At 41.9% G+C, this 19,347-nt stretch overlaps 1 protein-coding gene across 4 annotated transcripts in view; it reads right to left on the bottom strand.

Annotated features, from left to right (window-relative positions):
• Positions 1-1,690: 1,690 nt before the first annotated feature.
• Positions 1,691-19,347, bottom strand: part of AHDC1 (AT-hook DNA binding motif containing 1) — a 94,311-nt gene continuing 76,654 nt past the window's right edge. For all 4 annotated transcript variants that reach the window (XR_008888813.1, XR_008888811.1, XR_008888812.1 and 1 more), the window contains exon 5: positions 1,691-2,238. The gene's annotated coding sequence lies outside the window, so the exon portion shown is untranslated. The remainder of the gene's footprint in view (positions 2,239-19,347) is intronic.

The raw sequence follows: 19,347 nt of genomic DNA, 5'->3' as shown, positions 1-19,347 counted from the left end.
ATAATTGATGCAATACTGGAAATAAAGGCCTGCATGACTTCCCACAGGCACTTGTTTATCTAAAATCTCCCTTTCTTGATCAGTCAAGAAGCTTCTATTTGTACGAATCCATGCTCCCCTGCTTAAACTACACGTGTGTTTTTGCGTTACACATATAACTTCTCATACACACAATGGTCTTGGAAAGGTTTCTCATATTCGCATAAACACATCCATTATATCTCACAAACAACCCTCTCCCTTTCTTGCCTGCACACCTCTCACACACAGCTGTGTCAGTGCACATTGTACAGGGTCAGACATCTGGGCTGTTGCTGGGCAACGCAGCCCCCCCACTCGCCACTTACCTGGCAGCGAGACACCCCCCTGCAGGCAAATCTGGAGGAGCAGCAGTGACCTCCACCCCCCCAGTAATCTACAGCAAGGCCAGAACAGAGGATTAACTAGCACCCTGCCAGAGAGAACCCTGCAGAGCTTTGAAAAGTAACCCTTCCCCAGCCAGGAAAAGATATACAAAGCATAGCAATGTATAAACCCTCCAGAGCGTATCAATGTAACCTCTACCAAGCCTGAGAAAACAGTCAAAGCTAAGCATTGAACAGCTCCTTCTAGAAGGAATCAAAGCAATGTTCCGCTAGCATTTCCAAACCAAAATACGATAATCCATTAAAGCAGTAACATCGAACACGGCAATAGTTTGTAAAGATATACATTTTTGTACATTCACTTCATCCATGTATGCATAAATGTGTGCTACACGTGGATGTTTTGTGATACCGCAGTATGTGCAAGGCTCTCAACAAGCAATGAGGTGTATCTGGGATAATTAGTATTGGAGGGCGATAGTGGTATAGGCCTGGGGGGATTGTGGGAGGACAGTCTGTTCCGAGCAGGAAGGGTCATAGAGCAGCAGGAGATTGTCACACTGCTGGCACAGCTAGGAGAGAGGAACTGACGATGGGGACATCAAGAGCCTGGTGTGAACCGATGAGGGAGGGGGAGAGCAGAGTACAGCAACTGCTGAGCAGAAAAGAGGGCTAAGACATACACACAAAATCCCAGCATAAAATAGCAAGATATGAACGCAAAAGGCAGGTTTGAGTAGGAGCTCATATGATGAATTACTGGAAGGGGTGGAAATGGCAGGAAATGGTAGGTGCACTGGCAAGGTCAGGAAAGAGAATGGGATGATAGCAGGGAACAGATGAGAAGAGAAAGATCACCACAAAGGTCTAAAAGTTAATGTGCATGCAGATTACACACAGGAAGGGTTTGACAAAGCAATTGTCCAGGCAGAGAGTTGCACGATCAAGGAGAGGGTGATGATGATATAAAAGGTGAAATAAAGATGATAAACGATAACATAAAGAAGGCAGAATGTGTGAGGGAGAGATAAGAAATGCAATGATGTGAGATAAAAGATAAAAAAAAAAACGAGACATGAGAAAAGAGGTAAGAGATCAGAAAAGGCAGAAAGCTGGGTAAGGCTTTGTGTGAGAAGTAATACAGAAACAAGTGCTGATGAAAGAGGGGAAGCACAAAGAAGCCTAATGGAAACAGAGACCTGATCACTGTCACCTTGGGTTCTAACACTACTCAAATAACACTTCTGTATACAGATTCCAGGAAGAGTACACACTAACACACTCGAAGTCACTTACATTCTCTCACATTGAAGACACAAGGCTGGTTTTGGACAATACACAATTTATGAGAAATCCTTATTTACAATAAATAGTTTTAACCGCCGAGGGTGGTGGTAGGGCTTTTAACATACGCAATTTCAGTGCAGCCGGTAGATGGGGGACACAGGGTGGTGGTGCAGGACTGGGGGTATGTGAGAAAGGGACTGGACTGCTTAACCATCTCCATGACAGAGGTGCCAGTGCACTGCAGGCAACTCAAATCATATAGAAATAAGATCAGATTTTCCACCCAGTCAAATTTCCTACCTCTAACTCACATACTCCCCATTACCCATAATTCATCTTATTTTACATTTTGAAACATTTAAAAAAATTTCTTATGTACAATTTTTGCTGGTTTTGTGAAGAAAGTAAAACGAGAAAAAAAAAAATTAACAAAAAACACAAATTTCTTGTCAGGGGAGAACTGGAGGGGAGGAGGTTCCAGAGCTCAAGGAGGAGAGAGGGAGTGCACTCAGGATGTAGGTGGTGCAGCCTCCGAAGGGGATCCCACGGCGTTTCTTCTGGCTTCAGTAGAGGGGAATGGTTTCAGCTGTGGATTTTAAGAAGAAATATACAAAAATATCATTAACCTAATCTACAGTAAATAGAGATAGGTCAGAACACTGTTCAAGAAAAAACAAACAAACAAAAAACAGAAACATGAGTCATGATCTTGGGTGTGTGTGCAGCAGTGTTCAATATAGAACAGTTAAAAGGATTAGTACAAATATGACTACAGTAATCTAGGAAGCATAAAAGCAGCTGATACAAAGAGTTAAGCCTTGTGATGGTTGTCCGATACCACAGCCATGCCAGCCCTAGTAGATTTGCTATTATCACTTTAGACCCAAGTACATATAACCCTGAGAAGCTGTATGTATCAGCACCTTGCACTAATCCAATGATTGAATGAGGCCAGGAAAGCTGAGTAAGTTGGTTAGGGCATCTGTCAAATACAGCAATAGTTGCTTTGAAAAGGCAGAGAAGGAAGAGATAACAAAGCAAAGCAATTGTTTGCATACATGTAAGTGTGAATAGTGTACAACAGGCTTGAAAAAAAAAAATTTGCAAACCAGTTAGCAATTTCCAATACAGCTAATGCACAACTGTTTATGGTGCAATGAGGAATGTTCAATCTAAACATATATGCTGTGGAATTACGACTCAATAGGGTTTTATTATTAACACTTTTACAGCATTATTTATAAAGACAATTGTGTAGTACGTGCAACCACCCAGCAGGTGTCAGTATTCAAATTTTTGTGCAAAGTACAGTATTTGACAAAGCTGCAAGATCAGCACAGACAGCAGCAGAAACAGTGACATCTGCAGGTTTTACAATATAATTATACAAATGTCTTCATAGGTTTTAAATCAACAAAGCATGGGTGAAAACACACCATCCGATTGCGGATGCATAGAATTTTGCTGAATTTTTTTCATGTTTGCTAGTTTTAGCAATTACACCCTAATCTTAAATAAACTGGCAAGTATTAAAAGAAAAAAATGTTAAGAGCAGCATTTCAGAAACCGTTTCTGCATACGGCCAACCGGAACAATTGTGTTTTTTTCATACCATTTTAATATCAGAGGACAATAGTAGAAAAAAAACTTTGCTGCCACAAACAACTAGAGTCCATGGTGCATTTTCCTAAATGGTAACAGAAAAATGACAATTGGAGCCTGATCAGTGGCTATATGCAGCAAGGATCTACTTCAAATCAAGACAATGCTGTTCCAAAAAACAAGTATACAGTAAGGTCTAAAGCAATCAATGAAACCATAGTAAAGGCGACGGGGCGGGTGGTGTCAAATTTCTCAAAGGATGAACTCTACTTCAATATCCTGTTCTAACTAGGAAGGCTACTAATGTTCTATGGTGAATGGTAAAAAACGAAACCAAAAGTTTGTTTATTCTAAGGTACTGAGAGAAAGGGAAAAATATGTCATATGTTAATGGTTTTTGTGTAAATTTTCCAGCAGCAGGTGAATTGTGGGGGCTTTTTTTTTTTTAGATCCCAATATAAAACAGAGGCTCCAGGAAAAAAAAAAAATATGTATATACACAAATAAATAATGAAACATTCCAATCCTGCGTGCAATAGGTGGAGACAAAAGCTGTACACTTTATTTCACCATTGATAAATTTCCCCTATAATTCCTTCTTTTCGAAAGCACTAAAAGAAATGAAGCATTTGTTGCAATTGTCTGATCACTGCAACCATTCGAAAGGCTGACCAACATTATGTATAATGTGTAAAGATGGCCATACACCTCCAATAGCTGTCACTATTTCTCCTGTCTTTACTAGACACGCTCTGTTCAATTAATCCATCAAGAGAGGGGCATAGGGCGCTGAGAGACACCTTTTGCGGTGACTTTACCTTGACAAACTAAAGGCATGAGAATTAAAATTCAACATTCTTTTTTTTTTTATATAGCAATAATCTGTTGAAGGAAACATGGCACATCTCCATACATCTAACTGGATGTGCCACCAAAACTGACAGATTCGGCCAACTTTGCCCTGTGGTTACACCTTTAGGGGTATATGCTGGGCACATGTAGCAGAAGCTTATTTCCCTCTCTTCCTTTACCATGAGTAACATGAGAGCGCGCTGCTAACAGTCATCTAAAGCGTCCACCATTATACCTTTGGGGAGATTTATCAAAATCTGTGCAAAGTAAAAGTTGCTCAGTTGCATATAGCAACCAATCAGATTTCTTTCTTTCATTCATTTTGCAGAGGCCTTGTTAAAAATGAAAGAAGCGAGCTGATTGGTTGCTATAGGCAACTGGGCAACTTTTCCTTTGCACAGCTTTTGATAAATCTCCCCCTTTGTGACTAATCGAATCACTGTAATTTCGCTCATCTCTAGTACATAAAGGTATATTTTTATTTGGCAAAAAAGCTGGAATCTCAGACTCCAGATAAAAGGCCTAATGTTTATTTAGACACTAGAGAAAAAGCTGGCTTGGCTAAGGGTTTTTGTTTTTTCTCCAGAGTATGTCCAGCGGTAAGTCATTCAAAATGGCGGCATCCACTGCACACTGGCACTAAGCATAAAATACAAGAATAGAAGGAAAAATCAATTATGTTACCAGAAATTTCAAAACGCTTTGAGTCTGTTAGTTCACATGGAAAGGTAAAGAAAAATCCAAGCAAAAACTCAATTCAAGGAAATTCAGGGAATTTTCAGTAACCTGCTGCAAATTAGTATAAGTGTAAATAAAGTGGCCAGATTGCATTCTCCAGGGATGCTGCAGGGAGGGGGGAGTTTGTAGCAGTCGAACCCCTGCGGTCAGACACTTAAATGGGCACTATCAGATCCAAAAACTTTTTATATGTTGTTTCTGATGAAAACGAAAGACCTTTTGTAATATGGTTGTTCAGGGATGTGGAAATCCTATCGCCCGACGCGAGGGACAAGTAGTTTTGGGATTTTTTTTTTATAGATTTAGCCCTGTATCGGGCTAGCAGGGACAGACCGACTTCCCCCTTATTTTTCTTTAATGCCGGTGTGAGGCGCAGGATCAGATGCAAGTCTGCACCTCACACCGGCGCTCAGGGTGTATGGAGGGGGCAGTGACGGCCCCCAGCTGATTTCAGTAGCCTGAGGCCGCTGCTCAGAGCTTCCCCAGCCGGTGTGAGGGGATCTCACCTCACAGTTCCTCCCCTCTGCTCTCCGAAGTAGTGCCAAAGCTAGAGCGGGGAGGAGCGAGGGCAGAGCCCGAGGATGGTCTGCAGGAGATGATTAAGCCACGCCCCCTCATCCCCCTCCCGAAGGATGGAGAGCGCAGCTCTGAATACAAGAAGACAGGGGGAGAATGAGGACATAAACAGCCCCTCCCCTCCCCGGCTCTGTCTACACAGGACCTAATTCATCACAGGGAGGTTTCAAGTCTTCACGGGGGAAAACACAGAGCGGGGGGAGGGGAGAGGACGTGTGTGAGGAGACATACTGAACTGCACTGGATGGGGATTTCAACTCACACTGGCATGTATGTGTATGTATGTATTGTATGATTAAGGGGGTGTATCAGCGGCAGGTGTATGTATGATGTGTGCACATGTATGGTGTATGTGTATATATGATGTGTGTATGCTGTCTGTATGAAGTGTCTATGTAATGTATGATATAGGGGGCAGCAGCCCGGTGTATGTATATGTGTATGTATGATGCCTCTATGTGGGATGTGTGTATGTAATGTATGATGTGTGTATGTATGATGTGTGTATATATGATGTGTGTAGGTTGTCTGTACGAGTTGTCGATGTGTGTATGTAATGTATGATGGGGGGGCAGCGGCGGGTGTATGTATGATGTGTGCATATGTATGGTGTGAGTGTATGTGTGATGTGTGGATATATGATGTGTGTATGTAATGTATGATGTGGGTGGGGGGGGGGCGCAGCGGCGGGTGTGTGTGTGTGTGTGTGTGATGTGTCTATGTATGATGTATGTATGTTATGGATGATATAGGGGCAGTGGCCCGGTGTATGTATGATATGTGTATGCATGTATGCATGTTTTGTACAGGGGCGGACTGACAAGTGCTGCCGCCAGTTGTGCAATCTAATTTAAAAAAAACATTTTTGGTGGTTTCTGGCCACCCGCACTGAATTGCACCACCAGAATCCCGCCCCTTCATACTCGCCCGCTGACCAAGAGCCCCACAGATGGCCGCAAACACAACCGAACCAAAAATGTCCAGCATGTTACACCATAACCTAAACTGTAGAACTATAAAGTGTAACATCCTGGGAGTTGTAGTTTTGGTTCGGGTCAGCTGCAGAGCCATAGGCTGCACCAGGGCATGCTGGGTGTTGTAGTTACTAACTGCAATTCCCAGTATTCCTTGACACAGACTATGGCTCTGCAGCTGACACAAACCAAAACTACAACTCCCAGCATGTTACACAATAACATTAACTATACTACTATACAGTGCAACATGCTGCAACACCCACACAACCATAGGCTGTATCAGGGCATGCTGGGAGTTGTAGTTATCTACTAACTAAATGCAATATAATGACACATAAATTAGAGTAAATAAAATGCACCACACAAACTGGAGAAGCAGAACCCCCCCCCCCAGTAACACAGCGTTGCTCAGTGTTTTCCAAAAGACTCCATATATAAGTCCCTAAGAAGACTGAAAAATAGTGATTAAAATATTTTCAAAAGTGCGTATATATGTGAATGAGCCCCTTTCCTAATAAAAGTTCTGATAATAAATGGTTCCGATAAAAACTACAGATCACGGCACATAAGATTACCCTCATACATCCCTGTATATAGAAAAATTGGAGTTATGGGGGTCAGATTGGGGGGGCGCATTTTCTGGGCTTGCCTCGGGTGTAAAAGGAGCTAGCTACAGCTCTCCCGCCACTAATAGCCTGGCATGCTGTGATCTCAGTGGCCGCTATTAAACCATTAGATAACCACAGTCTAAGTTGACAGCAGTGTCTAAAGGGATCTTATATCCATCCCTGGTGGTCTAGTGGGGTGGATCAGACTATTTTGGTTGAAATTATTTTATCTACCAGGACAAGTGGATTTTCTTGAGGGACAAGTAGATTGTGTTCCGCTTTAGTCCCTTGGACAAGTAGTTTTTTTTTTTAATTTCCACACCCGTTTATAATTTGTTTTGAATATTTCGTAAAGAAAAACTGCTCCTGAAAATCCCACCACTAGAGGTCCTCATACATATTGGGAAACTAACCAGTCCAGCAGCATCAGGCTTGTCCATGAGTCATGGACAAGAAATTACTCATGGACAAGGCTGCATGAGCAGACACACCAATCACCTCCCACCATCACAAGGGAGGGACACGCCCCCTTTCCTGAGAGGTTTGAGAACAGTGAGCTAATGAAAAGAGGTATCTTTACAATAAATATAGGTGACAGAGGCATAAAATTAGATGTAGATGGTCAGGATTAGGTGCAGAGTATTTTTGTTGTTGTTGTGGGATCTGACAGGTACGGTGTAAGTTTTTAAAAACCGGAGTACCCCTTTAAATCCACAGTAAAATGTATTGCTGCAGGTTACCTATGAATTCAAACCAAAATCCACAGCAGCGGACAAAAAACAAAAAGTCTATTTAACCTTTCCTCTGTCTCTCTCATGCCAACACTTTCCTAGTCCCCCACCAGTCTATTAGCCTGGCTTCAGCAACCAACACTGGCGAACGAGTCAGGTGAACCAAAAGTTTTGGCACAGATTGAAATGTGAAACTGACTCTTTTTTAAACTAATTTATTTAAAACTAGCAATACCTATTTATTGTGAGTTTGCCTCTGTAGATTCGACAAAAACAAGCCAAACAGAAACAAATAGGTGTGTAGTGCTATAAAAAAAACTACTGTAACACCCCCTGAAAAGGTACTGCCCAAAGGTATTCTACAACTCCAAACTAAACTCAAAAATAAGAACAAGTGGAGTCGTTATAAGAAGCATAAAATAAATAGTTTATTGGTATACATTAAAAACCAAACACACATGTATAATGGGGAAACAATACATCAAGAAATGTGGCATCACCGGACACCCTGCACCAGAGATGTAAATCATAGGGCACAAATCATACTACAATAGTGATAAAGATTAATGTTTATGAGCACCAGTCAAAGAAAGGTTGGCAATTTCAATACAGATGAATGTACATGCATAAAGTGCCTATAGAGATAAGGTGCTACATACAGGTAATCATATAAGATACCCAAAATAAAGTGCATAAAGTAATGAATGGCAGTATAACAAAATGATACCCACACAGGAGCGGGTGGTCACTACAAGGCTGCAGGGGCCGGGATGACGCCACTCCAACGGGAGTTTCAGCACGCCGACCTTCGTCCGGGAGTGACTCGTTTTGTTATACTGTCATTCATTACTTTATGCACTTTATTTGGGGTATCTTATATGATTACCTGTATGTAGCACCTTATCTCTATAGGCACTTTATGCATGTACATTGATCTGTATTGAGATTACCAACCTTGCTTTGACTGGTGCACACACACATTAATCTATATCACTATTGTAGTATGATTTGTGCCCCATGATTTAACATCTCTGGTGCAGGGTGTCCGGTGATGCCGCATTTCTTGATGTATTGTTTCCCCATTATACATGTGTGTTTAGTTTTTAATGTATACCAATAAACTATTTTATGCTTCTTATAACTATTCCACTTGTTCTTATTTTTGGGTTTCTGTTCTCTGTAGATTCAGACAGACAATAATAGTATTGTAACTACTTACACAATCTTAACAGGTGTGGAAGAACCACAGGAAAACTATGTTTTTTATTTTTTTAAAGCATTTAAATTTTTGGGTCAGCAAGTTGTCCAATTACCAATATCTAACTACCACATTAACCTTTGTAAAAGTAAACTTAGGTGAGGTATCTAAAATCATGGCAGGTAGTGTGTTTCCTATGACCTATACCTTGACTATAGGCTAATAAAACATCAAAGTGAATAATACATAAATACATCATTAGATCCGATGAGGACAAAGGAAGTCAATTAGTTAAGCTGTCAACACCACGATCGAAGTCCAGTAACTGGCCTCGAGTCCCGAGACCCTAAATCTGCCCTCCAGGCCTCCGCCCCCAATAGATGCTGCATGGCATCAATAACAATCTGCAATATTGGTTTTAACAAAACTACGGTAATTTACACAGAGCTATTCAGTTCTTAGAGAGAAGCCCCAACAATGAAAATTTCTGGCCCTAGAGGAAATATACAAATGCGCATCACAATTTACAGACATAGTTGCCCTCAGTACACTGCTTAAAGAAGTACTGTGGGATTTTTTTTCTGAAATAGTGTAGCATAGGCTATTATTAGAACACAATGTAGAGGTTCTTGTGTATATATTGGGACAACCTGTTTTAGCTGACACGCCATGTAGTTTTGAGTGAATCAGCAAATGCAGCCGAACCCGAAGGCTTGACCGTTGATTTAGTCCTGCTTACAGTGACTGGAAAAGATGGATACATTCCTTGGAGACCTCAGACTGTCATCCATTTAAAAGGGACTAATTTATGCAGACCAAAGCAATCAACAGCTGAGCCCTCAGGTCTGGCTGCATTTACTGTAAATTTGCTCAGTCACAGGCTTTAGGCCATGCTTTTTGCGGTTTTAAAGCAGAAATGAATTTATCATGCTGCCTATTTTTCCCATGAATCCTCTGGCTTTGCAGAGAGGGGAAAGGGTGCAGTTCATCTAATGAGACCAACCTCATCACCAAGACTGACTCTAGCAACCTGATTCTGTTTATTAGAAATCCAGTAGAGAAGGTTCCAGGTGATTCAATTGGTGGAAGATTTTGGGGCATTCTCAGGAATGAAAATCAACTGGCAGAAATCAGGATTGCTCCCACTGGACGAAGAGATTGAGTTCCCCATTGGTTCTGTTAAAGTATTAAAAACCAATGATTGCTTAGAATATCTGGGTATCAAGATAGCAAAACAGACGTCTGAATTCGAGGGGTTACATTTGGAGCCCTTGATTTAAAGAGTAGGGGCAAAAATAAATATTTGGACTAATTTGGAATTGAATATGGCCGATCGGATAGGCTTAGTTAAAAATGGTGATACTCCCTACGACTACATTACTTGAGAGCCTCACCTATATGGGTTAAAGATAGCTTTTTTTTAAAGTTTGGAGAGAAAACTAAATGAGCTGATTTGGGGCCGGAAGAGGGTGAGAATTAAGATGCAGAACCGTACAAACGACGGAAAGAGGTGGCTTAAGTATTCCAAATTTTTTTTTATTATTTCATTGCAGCACAGTTAATTATTATTCAGGAACAGCAAGCTTTGATGGATTTTTTTGCTAAGGAAGGGGAAAAATTTAGAATCATTTGGGAGTTGTTAGAAAGTGGGAGGTTAAAGAGGAGGGGAGATAAGAGTAGCTGCTTTATTGACCCAGGTATGGGAGAAAGTGAAGCAAATAATAGGAATCACAGGAAGTATTTGTGTACCCCAATATGGCATAATGAAAATCTCCCAGAATTAAATAAAATATCGTATTACAGCAATTGAGGGAAAAAAAGAATCTATATGGTGGACCAGTTATGTCAAGATGGGGAGTTAAGAGAGTGGGAGTGGCTGTGTGACAAATTTTATTTAAACACTGGGAATTACTTTGGATATATACAGGTGAAAGATTATATTATAGAGTTTATTTAAAAAAAAGGCACAAGGGGTGAGAAAAGTTATTGAGCTCGTTATACAAAATGTTGGGGGAATATGGTTGGAAAAAGGGTTAAAAAAGACTAGGGCACGGCCGAGATGTAGGTGGGATTACAGAGGAGGAATGGAAAATATCACTAAGGAATATTGGTAGAGCAACAATTAACACAAATCATAGAATTTCTTTTCTTATGCTATCATATCGTATACAATACTCACCAAAATTCTTTTTAAGGTAAGAGCTAGGGAAGAATCTGCCTCTCCAAGCAGCCTGCAAACAGGGACCTGCGAGTCACTGCACGCATGCGAAGTGTACTCCGACATTGCTGCTGCTCCATGATCTCTGAATACAATGCAGTGCACTCGGTGACTCGCAGGCCCGTGTGGCTGCTCTGAGCTGCGGATTGACGATGTGAGGAGGTCAGGGGGCGGGGCAAGGTGGGCACGGCAACAGCTGCAGGAACACTATGGGTCGGATCACCAGCAATCCGCAGCATAAAATAAGCTGCAGATCTGTAACATGTGACTCTACCCTTAAAGTGTTCTGTGAAGATTTGATGTGCTCACACATTGCCATCCTACAGCATTTCTGGCACATTTAAACTTAGTTGGCCATACTTTTGCTGTGATTATCCAAAAATCATTTTTTACTGCAGTTTTGTTCTAATGCAGCCATTTTGGCAAAATCATGGCAAAAACACATCCTAACTAGGAATAAAATTAAAACTACTATATATAGAACTGGGAGGGGAGGGTCTATGCGCTAACATGATTGATTTAATAGGTGATGATGCCAGCAGACCCAGGACAATTTTTTCTGACAGATAAACCAATGATTTTTTTTGTGGGCCAGACATGATCCAGATTCTGTAATGAAACATGAATGCAGTGTGCTAGAAACATTAGGCATTCTAGGACTTTGTTAGAGTGCATGATATAGCCAAAATACCCTCAAAACCCAGAGAACTTCTTTAAGTGGCATTAGAGATGAGCGAAGTTACAGTAGTCAGCAACTTCTCGGCAGTTGCTGACTTTATCCTGCATTAATTAGTTCAGCTTTCAGGTTCTCCAGTGGGCTGGAAAAGGTGGATACAGTCCTAGTAGAGAGTCTCCTAGGACTGTATCCACCTTTTCCAGTCCACCGGAGCACCTGAACTAATTTATGCAGGCTAAAGTGAGCAAACGCCGAGCCGCAAGGTTCGTGACGAATCGAATCACTGTAACTTCGCTCATCTCTGGCATCACTTATCTTCTAATATACTAGGCATTCTCTGATGACAGGCAAGTAATACTTTGTTGTACAGGGAGAACTAGCTTGCACAAAGAAAAATATAAATATTTCAGACAATTAGCTCCTTTTATTGTGCCTTGGTAAAAAAATAAATAAAAAAAAATAAGCCATTAAGAAACGGTCACTTAAAAAATACATATTTTTAATCAACTTTGTTAATTTCACCAAGCCTAGAGACTTTGCAAATCTGTCTTGGAAACAAGGGCTGGGCATAACAATATGCACATTTCTGCTTTGCTCCCATGGTAATTTGTTCAACATCAGGAATGAGAATATAACTATAAGCAGAGACACAGCACACCCGCGCATTATGCAATTCTTTTGGCAATGGCACCATGATGGTATGACCTGATGTCACATACCATGGTGCAACAAAAAGTCAAAAAGTTTAGTCAACCCCTGAACTGTACCAGGATGGCTTATAAGTAACGTGAAAAACACTTCAAACATCATAGGAATAGCAGATCCTTGTTATATGACACTGGCTCCCATACAGCAGACAGTAACATAGAGGGCAATACAAGATGCTCTGCCTTTAGTGTTTAGTTAGCTTCAGCAAATATCCTCTTATTACAAACTATACACTTTAATAGACTTTCTAACCGGAGGTACACTTTAAAGTTTACCTGACTGTATATTTATTTATGTGGTGACAAAGTGATTGGTGAACTATTACTGCTTTTTTCAGCTTCTATGAGTATCCTCCATGGTGCACAGCTATTTCTCATTTTCTCCATTTTAGGAGGTGGGGCCAGAGCTGGGCTGTTTGACAGTAACACACACAAAGGCTCTTTTCCCTTATGTGACTGGCCAAATCACCGCCCAGCACTTACTCCTCTTGGCTATGCCTGCTGGTCAGTGCTCTAAACTGAACAAGTTGGCACTGTGCTGGGGGATGATTATCAGTACACTACTATAGATGGTATGCGGATGGGAAAGGGGAGTACTGGCTTTGCAAGGTGCTTTGTGACCAAAAAGGAAAGAAACAGCAGCATAGCAAGGAAGGGGTTACACTAAGCACTGAACTTCTGTTTAAATGAAAGGGAAGCCTGGATTTACCCATCAGGGACAACATATTGCAAAGAATTGCAAAATATAGTGGCTGAGACTTTAAAGCTTCTTTGCTTTTTTTTTTCTGGGGTAAGCAACTCTACAAAGGTAGTGGCCATGAATAGTACTGTTTATATAGTTGTATGTGCCTGGTATACAACTTAAGCTCATCTTTTACTAGAGCTCAGCCACCTATATTTAAAAGTGGTTGAGGTGCAAGACCTGACAAAGATGGACATAAATGGTGTGGCTTCTGAGAAAAGAACCTTAAAGCGTTATGGTCATTAAAAACAACTTTCGACATGTTGATTAGACATGTTAAAAGTTGTTAATCGCACTAGGTTTCACTCCTAAGACCTACTACGATTGTGAGTTATTAGCCATGAAAGTGAGAGGTGCTGCAATCTGCTCCGTCTGGCAGAGAGATCTGTAGAGAAATGTATGGAACTCTCGGTTGGCTGGGGAGCTGAGCACAATGCTGCCCGCTTCCCCAGCTAATAACTTACAATCCCAGTAAGCAGTGGGTCTCAGAATTGGGACCTGATGCGATCAACGACTTGACTAATCAACATGTCAAAATAACGCTTAAAAGAGATCATCCAGCTTTTTAAAATATATCTCCTAACCACAGGATAGGGAATACATTTCTGATCAAGGGGTCTGACCATTGGGACCCCCAATTAATAGAATGGCACCCAAATCACCGTGTGCCCTGAGCAGGTTCAACACCCCCCCTGCATGCATTCTCTATGGAAGCATGGGAGATGCATGATGCGTGAATGGGCCCTGTAGTCCCAGCTACGTACACAGGAAGCTTCAGATGCCTTAGAGCAGGGGTGTCAAACTCAAATTCATAGGGGGCCGCATCAGCAGTTTGGTCACCCTCAAAGGGCCGGTTGTATCTGTAGGACCCCTCTCCCCCCCCCCCCCAGATAACGTATATACGTATAAGAAGACCCCCAACTTTTACAGTTAAAATGTAGAGTTTGGGATATAAGACTACCCCTCCTACCGCAATGTACAGTACCTTGTAGTTCCCCCCACATTAGGTAGGCAGTATAGTTCCCCCCACATTAGGTTGGCAGTATAGTTCCCCCCACATTAGGTTGGCAGTATAGTTCCCCCCACATTAGGTTGGCAGTATAGTTCCCCCCACATTAGGTTGGCAGTATAGTTCCCCCCCACATTAGGTTGGCAGTATAGTTCCCCCCCCACATTAGGTTGGCAGTATAGTTCCCCCCCCACATTAGGTTGGCAGTATAGTTCCCCCCCCCACATTAGGTTGGCAGTATAGTTCCCCCCACATTAGGTTGGCAGTATGTTCCCCCCACATTAGGTTGGCAGCATGTTCCCCCACATTAGTTGGCAGCATGTTCCCCCACCCCTCTCTTCCCACAGACATTATATGGCTGGAGGCTGTATGTCTGTGTGCTGCCCCCACTGTGATCCGGTCACCGCTCCTCCGGCCCGGGGTCACAATCTACTGCTATGGCCTATGGACCATAGCAGTAGGTGCCAGGACCGGTCGAGCGGTGACCAGAACGCTGAAGAGAAGAAGATAACGTGCCGCCGGTCACTTACCAGGCCCTGGCCGGAAAACGTCCTCCTGGTCCTCCCGCGTCTCTATGGTTGTGCGTACAACCATAGAGGCGGAGGACCAGGAGGACCCAAGGAGGATCGCTAGAGGGCAGACATTGGTGAAGGCTGGTGGCCGGCGGCGGCTACGCGGGCCACATGACGAGGTCTGGCGGGCCGGATTCGGCCCGCGGTCCTTGTGTTTGACACCTGTGCCTTAGAGGATTTGTTTTAAAACACTGGATAACACCTTTAACCTCAAACCTATATCTTGTAGCACATGGCCCACAGTGTGGTTAGGAAACAAGCACTACATTAAGCCATCATTCCCAAGATCTTGGTAAAGGCAATAACAGCCATTCTTACCAGTTAAAAATGGTAAATAGTTTATTTATATTTTTCCCTTCCTTAGAATCCAAATATAGACTTTGGACTATATATAAACTTAATCAAAGCAATACGGCTTATTGGAAAATTGAGATAACAGATACTGCAACATACTCTATTGTGTCACTAAGCTGTGGAAGAAAAAATTATTACTGTTTTCCTTGGCTACAATACATTTCTTTAACATATATGTATATCTATGATATAGTTATTGAATTTAGGTACATGTATTTGCTACAAAGACAGTGGTTGACATTTTAAACCTATAAGTAGGTTTTTATGAATGAGCAATGAGACTGAAGTGATACTTAAAATTGAACAATATAAAAATATCTAAGAGAGGTTTTCCAACTGTATGCATTTATGGTTAAATTATGTATTCTGTCTATACAGGTAAATATTGTATATAATATAATTAAAATAGTAATAGAGTGTCACAATTATGCTCAATATTAACTAAACAGATATTTATATGTCCTATAGAGATTATTATATTATATAAATTGTGATGAATGAGAACTCTAAATGCGTAATTTGCACTGGCGGAAGGTAAGGTTTTCCATATTATGCAATTCATAAAATGAAGATAGCCCCTAGTACGTGCAGACATGTCACTCCCCTTTGTATTTTTTACAAGAATAGTTCCCTTTAAGAGTAACCCAATATGGCAAATTTAATAAAGATGTTTGTCATTTACTAGAGTACCACTTTTACTAGTGTACCACATGTAGCGCTATAAGGAAAAGCATAACACTAAATATGACATGCCAATTTGATGAATTAAGAACAATAAATGATATAACAATAACTACAATTGTTATGCATAAATCTAGTATTAAAAGACCCTAGAGAAAAAAAAAAAAATTATATATATATATATATATATATATATATATATATATATATATATATACACACACACACCGTATTTATCGGGGTATACCACGCACCGGCCTATAACACGCAAAAGGTTTTTACCCAAATATCCATGGTAAAATGAGGGTGCATGTGTGCGCGTGTATACCCCGATACACCCCCAGGAAAGGCAGGGGGAGAGAGGCCGTCGCTGCCCGCTTCTCTCCCCCTGCCTTTCCTGGGGTCTAGAGCGCTGCTGCCGGCCCTTCTCTCCCCCTGGCTATCGGCGCCGCTGCCCGTTCTGTCCCCCTGACTATCGGTACTGGCGCCCCATTGCCGGCGCCGATAGCCAGGGGGAGAGAAGCGGCACCGACAGCCAGGGGGAGAGAAGGGGCAGCGGCACCCATTGTCGGCGCCGCTGCCCCGTTGCCTCCCCCCATCCCCGGTGGCATAATTACCTGGGTCGGGTCCGCGCTGCTGCAGGCCTCCGGCGCGCGTCCCCTGCGTCGTTGCTATGCACGGCGCAGCGCACTGACGTCATGCGCCGCGCCGTGCAGCGCATAGCAACGACGCCGGGGACGCACGCCGGAGGCCTGCAGCAGCGCGGACCCGACCCAGGTAATTATGCCACCAGGGATGGGGAGAGGCAACAGGGCAGCGGCGCCGGCAATGGGTGCCGCTGCCCCTTCTCTCCCCCTGGCCGATAACCAGGGGGAGAGAAGGGCCGGCAGCAGTGCTCTAGACCCCAGGAAAGGCAGGGGGAGAGAAGCGGGCACCGACAGCCTCTCTCCCCCTGCCTTTCCTGGGGGTGTATCGGCGTATAACACGCACATAGACTTTAGGCTAAAAAATTTTGCCTAAAAAGTGCCTGTTATACGCCGATAAATACGGTATGTATGTATGTATGTATGTATGTATGTATGTATGTATGTATATATATATATATATATATATATATATATATATATACACACACACACACACACCTATACACACACACACACACACCCCTATAGATAGGCAAAACCTGTGCATAATGCAAAGATATGCAACATTCTACTATCTAGTACAATTTCTAATATCTGCCTTAGGTCTTCTTAGTCTTTGGACATAAAAACTTCTCACACAAATGCTGAAAATGTCAAGCAGACTAAAACCGCAGCAAAAGTGTATCTGATTGTGATAAAGGAATTAAAGGGGAACTTCAAGAGCATTGAACTTCTCCCCTTTGCATAGGATAAGGAATAAGAAACTGATCGTGGGAAATCCGACAGCTGAAACCTCTTGCGATCTTTGGGACAGGACCTGCAGAGGGCATGTGCTCCATTGATTTCTATGGGAGCATCGAAAAGACCCGAGTACAGCACTCGGGCATCATCAGTGCTCCCATAGAAAGGACTGGAGCATGTGCAGTAGACGACACTCGCTGCTCGCAGAGAGTCGGGGTCCCAGTGATCGGATCCCCCACAATCAGCTACTTATCTCCTATCCTATGGATAGGGGATGTTCACTTTTGCTGGAGTTCTCTTTTAAATATTGACAACACATAATTATTACAAGGATGATAATTGGCAGAACAGGCAGATCAGCTAACCAATGAACTTGTTTATTGGCTGATTGAGTCACTTCAACCTGCTTAAAAATCGCAGTGTAATAGAGAATGCGCGATAGTTCATGTGGCCCTCCCTGCTTGGCGAGCGCTGATCTACAGGGCTTAAGCTGTCTAATAGGGCACTTTCAAATACAAAGAAGGCCCTAAAATACTAATAGATCCTATGCAAAAAATCATAATATACTGGCAAAATAGGCGTATAAAGATAGCAATAAAAAGTTATTTATTGATACATAAATGCAAAAAATTACATACATTTAAAAACAATTAATATATAGATGGAATATAACCAAATAGATACCACTCTACAGAGCAGAGACAGAAAGGGGGACCGAGAAAAACTATTATTTGATCTTTATACGCTTTTTTTGTGAGTATATTATAATAGCCCACTACCAAATGACTCAAAAGATTAATTCTATATTCAGCTAAATACTGGATATAGTATTGTATAATGGGATTCACTGCTTCATACTGTAGCAGATAAAAAATGCCCAAATTGTGAGACCCTCCATCCTTATATAGCTGTATTTATGGAAGATGTATTTTCCATAGCCTTAAAGCGTACCTGTCATAGTGGAAAAAAAATAAAATAAGTGATATGTTACTCAGTACCTAATCCTGATAATCTACATATAATTTTTATGTGTCTAGGACCTATACATCCCTAACAAATAGCATTTATATGTTGCTCATTTGCTTTTTCTTCTTGCCTTCTGGAGGGGACGTGTCTATCTCTCTCCCTCACTGTGATGACATCTGCTCTGAGTCTGGGAACAGCCTGGCAGTCTGCAAATCACTGGACTCTGTAACCCTTTCTTCTCTAAGCAGTCTACAAATCACTGCACAGTAGTTTTTATGCATACATTTTCTATCTGTTCCTAGTAAAGCTGGATGCTAATCAACATAACTGTCACTATGTGTGTCATTCAGCTTTTCACAGACTCCTGAATGTCTGTTCAGCTTCTTTTTCATTCAGGAGTCAGAGAAAGCTTTGGCTGCTCAAGCATGCTGGGAGTTGTAGTTTTGCATTGAAACAGCTGGAGCTGCAGTGTTTGTAAAGCACTGTGTTAGAGCAGTGTTGCTTTTAGCTGTTGCAAAACTACAACTCCCAGCATGCCCACACATCCTTTGTCGTTTTGCAAGAGCTGGAGGCACACAGCTGGAGAATTCACAGCTCTAAAACTGTTTTACAAAGATTGCATCCCCAGCTGTTGCAAAACTACAACTCCCATTATGGGAGTTGTAGTTTAGGAACAGCTGAAGGCTGTAGTGGTGCAATGGTGATCTCCTATACTGAATACCAACACACTTTACGGCCGGTATCCAGTATGCTGAAAAATACAGAGTAGTCTGTCTGCATAAAGATAGAAGACCCCTAGTGGCGGCTATTTTCATTTTTAGTAAAATTGAATTTTTTATTTTACATAGATTTATATAGAAAAAAATAGTACTAGTATTACAAAATATAAAAAGTTTTTCATAATGACAGCGCCTCTTTAAGCGAGGTGAACACGTAAAAATTGTTCTATGTTTAGATATATATTTCAGAATACTGGCCTGAAAGGTTGCACCATAATGCACTCCTAAATGCACCAACTGTAGTCACTTGTTCAATGCACTGAACTGAATGGGCACAGTTCAGGTGCACTGCAGTATACATTAGCATACCTTTCTGGCAGT

This window comes from Hyla sarda, chromosome 2 (genome assembly GCF_029499605.1).
Source record: "Hyla sarda isolate aHylSar1 chromosome 2, aHylSar1.hap1, whole genome shotgun sequence".
NCBI lineage: Eukaryota > Metazoa > Chordata > Amphibia > Anura > Hylidae > Hyla > Hyla sarda.
This window is presented reverse-complemented; position numbering and strand designations above follow the sequence as displayed.